The sequence below is a fragment of the Pyrgilauda ruficollis genome, unplaced genomic scaffold, assembly GCF_017590135.1.
Source record: "Pyrgilauda ruficollis isolate IOZ18807 unplaced genomic scaffold, ASM1759013v1 scaffold4, whole genome shotgun sequence".
NCBI classification, from domain to species: Eukaryota; Metazoa; Chordata; class Aves; order Passeriformes; family Passeridae; genus Pyrgilauda; species Pyrgilauda ruficollis.
In genome coordinates, this window is record NW_024525489.1 from 12,263,668 (window position 1) to 12,274,358 (window position 10,691).

The 10,691-nt window shown below is 52.7% G+C and overlaps 1 long non-coding RNA gene across 3 annotated transcripts in view; it reads left to right on the forward strand.

The window, feature by feature from the left end:
- The window catches only part of LOC121358821, a 12,128-nt gene extending 2,055 nt beyond the window's left edge, over positions 1–10,073 (forward strand). For all 3 annotated transcript variants that reach the window (XR_005955956.1, XR_005955958.1, XR_005955957.1), the window contains exons 2-3: positions 9,534–9,645; positions 9,858–10,073. This is a non-coding gene — a long non-coding RNA (uncharacterized LOC121358821). The remainder of the gene's footprint in view (positions 1–9,533; positions 9,646–9,857) is intronic.
- Positions 10,074–10,691: the final 618 nt, after the last annotated feature.

A 10,691-nucleotide genomic window follows, 5' to 3' on the forward strand; every position in this document is an offset into this window, starting at 1 on the left:
CGCACGCTACGGTAGGTGGCAGTGCCGCCCGATTTTATGAATGGAGGAGGAGGAGGGGAGGCAGATGGATGCGGGGAGGTGGTGATAGAGAAGAGGGGGGGCGGAGGGAGGGGGGGAATTTTCTGGCTGTGCTCCGGCCTCCACCTCCGTCCCCCTCGCCCCTGCGCCAGGCACCCTCCCCCCGCCATTAGCATAGGCCTGCCCGGTTTACATGTCGGGCTGCACGTTGCCGCGGCCGGATCCAGCAGCCAGCAGCGCTGGCAGCCGCCCCGAGTCAGCTGCTTCCCCGCGAGGAGCGGCGGGAGCCGAGCGGGGCGGGCGGCGGGAGGCGCCCGCGGGCACCGCCGTTAAGGTGTCCTCGAGGAGATGGATCCGGATCCGGATCCGGCACCGGCACCGCCGCCCCCGCCCGGCTGCCCGCGCCCCGGGGCGAGCGGGACCGCGCAGGTTTTACCCCGGCCTGCCACCGTGACTCCGGGCCCTAGCGTGGCCCTGCGCCACTCTCCACTGTCCCTCGGTGCCCTGTTGGCACTCCCAGGGTGCGGGTGCTGGGAGCAGGCTGGGCTTTGCGGGGCACAGCCGCCTCGTGCTGTCTACAGACTCCCTGCTGCCCCTTTCCATGCCCGGCCTCGCAGGGCAGTGCCGGGGCATCCTCTTCTTCTGCAGCTTCTTTATGCCCTGGGGCATGTTCACAGCCCCACATCCTGCTCTCCAATGATCCACCACTTGCATCAGAGATCCCCTTCGGTGGGGAAAGCCAGGAGAAGAAGCTGAGTAACTCCCTGGTATTTGGTGGCAGAGGCAGGAAGTGAGGTCTGCTTGGTGCTTTGATATAAGGAGAGGAAAAGCCCCCCTTTTTTTTTTTTTTTTTTGTTCGTTTCTGGGGCCTCCGAGGCTCACCTGGGACTGTATGTGTTGGTCGTTTCCAGCTGGATCTGGGATTTCCCACTTTAGGGACCAGGACAATAGCTTCGCTGGCACAGCTGTGGGACCGGTGACTGAGCGGAAGAAGTGACTGAGCACAGCCCTACAGCTTCCCTCTCCCCCCGGGGCGGGTGTGGATCATGTCTGCAATGCACCACGAACCAGCTCTTGCTGTTCCCAGCAGGGAGTGAGCTGGGGCAATCGCTGCTTTCATATCCACCCTGCCCATTCTGTCACACGGCAAATGAAATTTCCTTCAGAGGCAGCTTTGTCTGCCTGCATTGGTGAGATTTCCTTCTGGGGAGCGTTGGAGGTGCAGAGCTACTGGTGGGGAGCTCTGGATGAGACTCTGAGAGAGGCGCTTCTCCATGAGAGAAGGTCTAACCTGGCTTTTCCAAATAGCACATTGACCCAGTTCCTGCTGGGGGTGGGTACTCACCCATGTGTCACCCCCATGCCACTAGGCAGGAGCAGAACTGTCCTGAGGTATGGGGCCAGGGACCCCACAGAAAATGCCACCACAGTGCTTTCAGTGGCTTTCAGTAGCACCCATGTTACTTAGGGGATGGGCAAGGATGGTGCTGCAGCACTGACCTCTTCAGCATGGCCAGCTGTGCCCCAGGAATGATGCCATGCTGATCTGGTGGTGCCCTTGGAACTGTTTGGGCACCAGTTCAGGCACTTTGGTCCTGCTCTAGCCTGGATGATCCCTAAATGCCTGACCTAAAGTGGTTTCAGCAGGACACAGGGCTTTTCATCACCTGTTGCCTGACCAGTTAGGTAGGATTGCTGTGTGCTGGGAGGTGGTTACTCTAAGGGTGTCTGTGCTTCAGTGACATCCTGGATCCTGCATGATCCTTCATCCAGAGAGTAGGCAAGAGAACTCTCCATCCAGTGGAGTGAGGTGCCCCTGGGGCTGTGAGGGGATGCAGCTTGTAGTGCAGTAAGGAGAGCCTGTAGTGACATAGATGCTTCCACATTGTGGTGGGCCCGAGGTCCCTGCCTAGTTTTGCACTTTGCAACACCTCCAAGCACTGGCATCACAGGCCTTGATGGGGCTCAAGCCCAGCGAGGACGAGGGCACACCTTGCCACCCTGTGTTAACTTGGTTCAAGGAAAGAAGAGCATCTAAACTCCAGATGAAGCATGGAGCAGAGCCCAGCTGCTCAGCTGGGCCTGCAGTTTCTTACCTCCACCCTATGACCAGCATTAGTTCTCACTGCTTGACTGCCAGGAACTCAAATGGTGCCTTGCAGGGACAAGCTGTCAATCCAGGGATTTTTGTTTTCATATTAAACCAGCTAAGTATTCAGAATCAGTTCCAGCTACCACCACAGGGAAAGCTACTCCAAGATACATAAATCCCTGCCAAACCTGCTTGTGCTACCTCTGAGGCAGCAGTGCCACTGCTCTGTGGTGCTGCAGGGAGTGGGTGTGTGGCAGGGCTCCTACCACCATCCGGCACTCACACAGTGTGCAGCCGAGCTCACGGGGAGAGGATCTCTCTGCAAACCTGCCAGGCAGCACACAGGGAGCTTGCCTGGTACCATTTTGCTGAGGGGCATCCAAATGCATGCCCAGATCCCTGTCCTCAGGCAGCGGTTGGAAAGGAGGGGATAATGCTTGCCTGCAGCCTCAGGGGGAGGAGAGCAGGATGGGGGAGCTGGTGTGCAAGCCACCATCCTGTGCTCAGGCCCTGTGGCTGTGGGGGACACCCACTGCACAGCCATGCACGGGGCAGGATGAGACCTCGCCGGGTAGGACAGCCACACTCGGGCCATTTGCTGCGTGCCTGGCACTTTGTCTCGCTGGGTTTTCCCCGTGTGGTTTGCGGGACCTGGAGCTTGTTGGCCTGCCGGGCACACCACACAGCACGTCCCTTTTCCAGGGTGAGCTTGTCTGGCTCTCCCAGTCCTGTTTTGGGAAGCAGGGATCAGGGGAGTACGTCCTGCCGGGCACGTAGGCCATCCTTGGGTAATGACTCTGAGTGTTTGGCCGTCTGATGCAATGAACTAATTAGGAATTTGCTGTCACCACAGCTGGACTCACCTGGTTTGTACGCTACAGCCGGGTGATCCTCACTCCGTGTGACAGTCCTCCAGCCTCGCGGGGCACCAGGAATAGCAGCAAGGGGATCACATGGCCACTCTGGCTGTCCTCCCCTGCACTATGACAGCCTTCTGGCAGCCACGCGAGCAAGCGTCATGAGGTGGCTTCAGTGGCTGTGGAGGAACGTGCTCCTCCTTACGAGCCCCCGGGACAGGCAGGTGATGTGTCTCCTGATGTGCCGGCAGCACACGTGGCTGGGGCACAGCCCTGGCAGCAGGCAGCCGTGGTCATGGCGCCCTTCCTCTCAGGGATTCAACAAAGATAGCCAAGGACACTCAGGTGACCAAATGCCTTTGGAAATCTCTCCCTGGTGGTTTGCAAGGATTCTCGTGTCAGGCAAAGAGCTGAGCAGGGCAGACTTGCAGCAGGGAAGTGTCCCACAGCAGGGAAGTGTCTTGCTGCTGTCCGGGCATGGCATCTGCTTGTACTGTCCCTGTGGTGCCAGCAGCTGTGAGTGAGATGGGGTAGGCACAACATACAGAGACTCCACTTCCCAAGTAACACACAACACAGAGAATCCTTCAATGCTGATGAATGATTTTCATACCTGTCCACGTGCACAGGTTGCATACTGGGCCTTCAGTGCTGATGCTAGCTCAGGGCATGCCAGCATCACTGGGTTTTCCCCCAGGGAACGCCTGGAAAGAGCCCACTTCCAGCGTGTGCCACGGGCTGGTGTCTGTGAGTGGGCATGCTGAGAACCACCGTGGTGACCATGAAGGTGGGGGGTCCTGGGGAAGGCATGCTGGGCATAAGCAGAAATCAGCCACAGCTGCTGGAAGAGCCTCGGAGGGGAAAAGTATTCAGCCCACGGAAAATGAATTATTGTTGATGTTCCCTGAACATTTGTTTAGATTAAGCAATATGGCTCCAAGTTTCTCAGCTGTGGGGAGCCGGTCACCACAGCACTTACTGGATGTTTTTTGGTGTTGCTGTTCATGGCACTGGCCAAGAGACTAAGTGGCGGTGGGGAGAGCTGGCCCCACCCTCGGGAGCCTCCTCCTCTGCACCACACCATATCTCCCTGGTTTCTCCTCAGCCAGAGAGCTGAGGCAATGGTGGTTTTCCTTTCCAGAAGTGGATGCTCTGGGTGATGCCCTGTCCCAGAAGGCATATGCAGCATTTGCAAGGAGGCCATGGTGAGGCATCTGGTGCAGGACCTGCCGAACATTCCTGTGGGTGCTGGAGATATGGAGGTGACAGGCAGCCTTGCCCCAGCTCGGTCCCAGCCCTGCTGGTGACACTGGGGTCCCTGCAGTCATCAGGCAGGCATCAACTGTTCCACCAACTTCCAGATGCAGAGTTTAGGAAAGGCTGTGGCTGGGGACTGTGAGCTGCTCTCCATTGGCACCAACCTTTTATAGCAGTTGTACGTGTGGCTCTGCCAGGTGGGCATGCAAAAATACCTTAGAGGCACGGAATAAAACGTATTTATTTCTTAGAAATCTGTATAAATTGGAACCATCTCCCAACAAGAAGTGCTGAGTTTGGTTTCCCGATGTAAAGTGGCAGCTACAATGAAGAAAAAGACAAAAAAAGACGCTGGACCACCCACTGTCAGGGGAGAGAGTGCCCTGGGCCCCCGGGGTGCTGGGAGGGGAAACCATCTGGGCCCTAGGGTCTCTGCAGGTGGGACGTTTGCTGCCTGCAAATGTGGGGAAGCCTTCCCGCAATCCTCCACAAATCCAAGAGAGCCACCTTAAGAGCTCTCCCTCCATAGGACCAAATGGGATCCGCCAGGCGTTTCATATACCATATTCTATAGCCAAGGAAGCCTTAACAAAGAGCCGTACGCTCTCACGTTTCGCTTCAGGCTTCTCCCTGCTGCAGCTGGAGCTGAGTTTTTAAAAATCTTTGTGTCATTATTTCGTTCCTCTTTTGATTCAGCCATCGAGGGACAAGGAGATGCCAAACGAAAAGAATGGGCATTTAAACAGAACTAGATTGAAGAGGCAGTGTGTGCGCTGAACAACAAGTCTTTTTACATTTCATATGATCTTATACATGGGCTCCATTCAGTATATTTCCCCTCTGTTTCATCTGAATGTACAGAATTAGCCATTCACATCCTCTGGAATTACGGCTCTTTAACATTTCCATTCTGAGCTGCCTCCATATTTTGGGGGTTGGGAGTGTTATTAGCTCAGCTGGGGAAGCACAGGCTGAGGTCAGAGTTGGTCTTGCAGGCTGGAAATGAGCTTTTTCTTTTTTTGGAAAGTGCAAGATTTGGTGCATGACGACTCTGGTCAGAAAGATATATGACCATACACAATAGTGTGTATGTGCTAGAACATGCATGGACCTGGTTTCAGTGGAGGGGGTCTTTGTCACATTAATCCCAGTGAAGCTATTTCTTTAGACAGAAAAACGAGCCTCAGTTTTCGGATGCCGGGTGAGCTCTGCAATCGCCTGAGGTCGCACCCGTGGCTGTGTCCTTGTGCGTGGCTGCTGCCTCATTGTCTTTTTGAAAGACAAATATCAAAACCAAATATTTACTGTGCTATTTACTAATGCTCCCTGGATACTGATACAAATTTAGAAGAGTTGGCCCAGAAAACTCATTCAAACTGAGTTAGAGTCACAAGAGGAAAACCATGAGGGATGTGTGTGTGCAGCTAATTCTGCTGAAAAGCTCAGGACCTAGCACTGCTGCCCCAAGTGAGGATGGGACTGTGCAGTGGCATTGGTGCATCCTGCAGCCTACGCTGCCTTCCCTGAGAGCATTCCTGTGGTGTTACACACATCATCAGAAGGAAAAAGGCTGGCTTGGGAGTGTTTCTCTTGTGAATCTGCCTTTTTTCTAGCTTCACTTGTCTGCTGGCACACCTAGGCCAGTGTCCTCTTTGGGGGTGTTCCCCCTTTCCCCAGCATTTACATGCAGGAGGGTTTATTGCCAGACAGCTGGGATGTCACAGTGGGAACAATCTGCAGAGGAGAGAGCGGAACCTGCCATGTCTCCACTGGCTGCTTTGCGATGCCTGCATGCTGCAGGGAGGTGCTTCCCCTGGGAGACCTGCAGGCTGTGGACCGAGTGGTCTGCAGGAACCAACATCCCAGAGGGAAGTCTCTGCCTCTTCTGCCACTCTTTCTTTGCTATATATTTAACTTTTTCTATCTATGGCTCCTGCATCATCATTTCCTCAGGCCACTTCATCTGGTTGTTGTGGAAATGAGGACAAGGTGGCAGACAACAAACAAGGGCCCCCAACAGGGCAAATAAACCCAGCAAGGTCAAGTGTGACTCAGAAGGCAGCAAGGCTCCCATTTTCCCTCTCACCTGGCTTTCTGTAAGACAAGGTTTAGCTGCTCCTCAAGGGCAGACCTGGGGGCTGCAACATCCTGCTCTGCAGGGGATTGTTGCCAGCTGACTTCACTTTAATACACAGCATGTGCTAGAGAGGGTTCACCTGAGCCAGGCACAAATCCCAAGTCCCCTGTCGACCACCCCTGAACCAGTCAGACTCAACCAGGTTGCAGGCTTTCCCGGAGATCCCTTCAGTAACAGCCCCCTGCCTTAATTTAACCTGGTTATTTATACCTTTTCCTGTGTGTGTTTAATTATAGCAAAACCTGGCAATACTGCTGTGCTTAACGGTCTGTTGGCATTTCCATTATGAGCCCAGACTGGAAGGGATTATATAGCCTGAGTGTTTGAACTGAGCCTCAGACAGAGACTTGGCATAGACTTGCAACCCAAATACAGAGATTTCCAATTGGCTAATGGCAGTTTTGAAAAGGGAACATTTTTCACATGCTTAGGCCCTTCCATTTGCTTAAGCTGCCTTCCTCTGTTTTAAACTCAGCAAGCAAGGAGTCGTAATTCAGCCTGTTACAGCAGTGACTCATGTTCATTGCACAGTGATGCCATAACCAGCCAAGGCAAGGCCTTCTGCCTTAAGAGGAATTACACACAGAGAGATGACTGGGGAAAGTCAGCTCTTTCACTCACTGGAGTCACACCATCTGTGCATGCTAACTGCAGCTGCCACGGCCAGCATGAGTTGTCTGACCACGTCTCAGGCTCTGCAGTGGAGACACCTAATGTCACCAACATGTCCTGGACTTCATGAGCAGCAAGTAGCACTTACAGGGCATGTAAATTGTTTCATCCTCATGAAGATGAATCAAACAGGGTCAAGTCCTAAAAATGCTTTTTCTGTGGGGAGTTGTGGTAATAGGCTCAGGCAGCAGTGTCCACAGCAGGGATAGATCTGCTGGGACCAGTCACACTTGCTGGGAATCTAGAGGAGCTCCCTCCTCTAGAGGGATGTAGTCCATCCATCTATCTCCACAAGTTTTTTCTCTAACAGCGTGGAAGACAGAACAAGAGCAGGCAAATAGCTATCTCTTCTTTTAATGCACAGGAGTCTTTGACACAGAAGAACCAAGTGATTTACCCATGGTCTCCCAGTAGGTCAAAGAGAGCCTTCCTGGGGAGCAAACCTACATCTGCACTGCACAGTGATGCCTCTGCAGGGCCTCTCCTCCTTCTGAATGCATTAAGTAAGCAAGTTGATACAACAAGCAAGAGAATATCAGGTTTTGGGAAGAGTTATGAATCAAGTTGGCCAGACACCAGCAAAGAAAACTAGCTAGTAAATGAAGAGAAGCTTGTAGCAAAGACCATGTGTTGCAAACAGTCTTTCTCTCCAGGAAGCTTGCTTTTGACCTTGGTGGAAGGTCTTCTGTGCCTGTGTCCAGTGGAAAGATGGTCCATCCATTGCTGTCTCCCATCTCTTGCCTAGTGGAACCTGAGAGGAAGGAGGTGAATACCAAACCCTGTACTCAGCTGGAGGAGAAGCATCAAGGCCCAAACCTGCTGCATTTGCACCTCATACCTGGAGGGATGCTATGCAAGGTGCCCTGGCTGCTGCTCCCCTGGAGCTGGGGCTGCACTTCGCTCCCCATCTCAGGGGTACAGGAGTTGGGTGAGCTCACCCAGGCTGTGCTAGGCAGCTGCACCCCCTGACCTGGGAAGGGCTGGTGGGGACTGGACAGAGGAGACAGCTCTGTTCCCATCAGGACTGTCACCATGGGAACTTTAGGGACCGAGGCCATTTACGGCTGGTTGTAAACCCTGACTCTGACAGCAAAGCCTTTCTTCGCCTTTTCCTCTGGACTTGGCCCTGACTGTCTCAGAGAAAGCAGGCTCAAATTCTACCTCCGGCTGGCTCTGCACACACATCCCCTGGCACTGAGCGCTGGCCCGCTGCGTGGGAGCTGCTCGAGCTCAGCTAAGTGTCCTGGCTGTCTCTCCCAGAGAAAGTGGAGCAGACGCCTGAGGTTGCTGAGCATCATAGGTCTGACAGTTCTGCAGACACCTGCGGATATGCAGGGAAAGAGAAATGGTGGGTTAGCAGTGCTGTTGCCCCTTGGAGGAGCTCTCAGATCAATTTGTGAGGCAAATGATCTCTGGTGAAGTCTAGCTCCTCTCAGCAGATTTCCAGCTTTGAGGCTGGAAAGGCTTATTTTTTGGCTTGGCCAAAACTGAAAGTGCTGTGGTGAAAAGCCGGAGAAACAGCTGGCAGGAGCCAGCCTGTGGAGGAGAAGTTGAGGGCAGAGGGACTTCAGCAGCCAAATCTCTGATGCCAAATTCTCTGATGCCAAATCTTCTTCTGATGCCAAATTCTCCTGTGAAAGCCACTTGGGTTGTGCAGTTCCTGAGGACTACCCCGGGCCTGCCCAGCCTTCCTCTAGAGAGAGAGGTTAAAACACAGACCTGGTTATCGATGCTGCTCTGTCTCCTGGGAGCTAGAGTCCAGGTAGCTCATGACTGTCTTGCCCTTTTGCAGGCTCAGCACCCTAGCTGGACCACTGATCCCCCTGTGTGTCACAATGCCCTGCTAACAAAATGCAGTGGTGTGACCGTGGTGCTGAATGGGAGTCTCCATGGCAGGGTAGTGTCTGGCAGGGCAGGACTTGGGGACCAGGAGGCAGCCCTTGTTCTTCATAGTGAAGGCCTGGGGGAGGGAGGGCATTTTGCCAGACTGCCCAGCTTTCAGGAGTTCAGGTTTGTGTTAAAAAGTAAAAGCTCCCTGCAGAATGCAGGGAATTACAGCAGAATAAAAAATTAAATGCTCAACACTTAGTTATAATTTGGACTCAATGATCCTTGTGTGTCCCTTCTGACTCAAGATATTCTCATACAAAGAGAAAGCTCCAAGAGATACTCTCCAGCCACTCCATACAGAAAGCCTTTCAGGGGAGAGCTGCCCACCGATGCTCCCTTTCCCAATGGCCATGCACAAAATTTCCTCAAAATTTTCCCCACAGCTTGAGGTCCAGCTCTGCCCATCAGGCCTGCCAAAACCTGTGACCCCATCTCCTGGCAAAGTGACGCACTTGGAATGACATGGACCACTGCTTTCTCCATTCTTCTGCTTCATGTGCCCTGATTTCCGTAGCGAATGAGTCACTGGCTGGCACCTTGGCTGGAAGATGGATGAGCCACCCCCATGCTGCTGACACAGCCTGAATACAGACTTTCTGCTCTTACCTAGGTATGAGACCAGGAAGAGGAGATGTGCTTCCTAAGAAAAAGTGACTGGATTTGTTCTGGGCTTCCTGTGGGATTCTGGGAGAAAAATGAAAAGGCTTTGCTGCTTTATGAGGGTAAGCACTGCTTTTTTTTTTTTTTTTTTTTTTTTTTTTTTTTTTTAATGTGTGTTGCTTTTGCATTTCTTTATTTTCAAGAAAGTGGTAGGAAAATTTTCCTCCTTAAGGGAAAAACAAAGCAAAAGCAGAGACTGGTAGTGTTGACTGCTCATCCATGGAGAACAGTGGTTCCATGAAAGGCTAATGTCTGTTTGCACTGGTTCCTACAGCTAATGAAGTATGACTGTGAAGGGGACTCCTAATACTAGTGGAAAGCAAGGCTCACAAGCTTCAAATGTTTTCTTGGATGATCTCCAAACCTTCTGCCCTCCTTTGGGCTACAGCTGAGGTTGGAGACCTCAGAGCTGTGAAGACTTCAGTGCAGCTGCTTCCAAGCAAAACCAGAGCCATCACAATGAAAATAAATAAATAAACAAATAGTGCTATTCTGAGCCTCAGACACATTGGAGTGTTTCATTTGCACCACAGCGTGCAGGATGTGTTCCTCCCTGTTTGGGAGCAGTGTCCTGGTTTCCAGTCTATTACTTTCTGGTGAATTCCCTCCTCTGTCTTCCGAGAGGGGAGCCTGCACACCTCTAGTAGACTCTCAGCTCACTCTTAAAGGGCTCTGTTGGTTTCCACTATCAGGGCATCATGGTGCAGGACTGATTCACCCCGTACCAGCATGAGCACTCACAGTGTATTTCCATGACATGCAGCTGCCCTTCCATACCTCCTGTTAAAAGAAACCTTTTTGCAGGTGTGGTCTTGTTCTGACATCTCCAAAGTCAGCTCTTATGCTCCCTGCACACCTTTTGGCTGTCACCTCTGCCTGCAATGCTGTCCAACACCTCTTGGTTTAAATGAGTATTTGCCTCATTTATTGCAGGTAACATTCTGCAGCTGGCTGTCCCCTCCTCCTGGCCCTCTCCTTATTTCTTCTTGGAATACTTCAGCTCTCTCCAGGGCTGCAGCCTTGCAGGATCCTCTGCATCACTGTCCTGTGCTCTCAGTTGGTTGCATTTCTTCATGCAGAGTCCTCATGGAGGTTCACCTTCATTTTC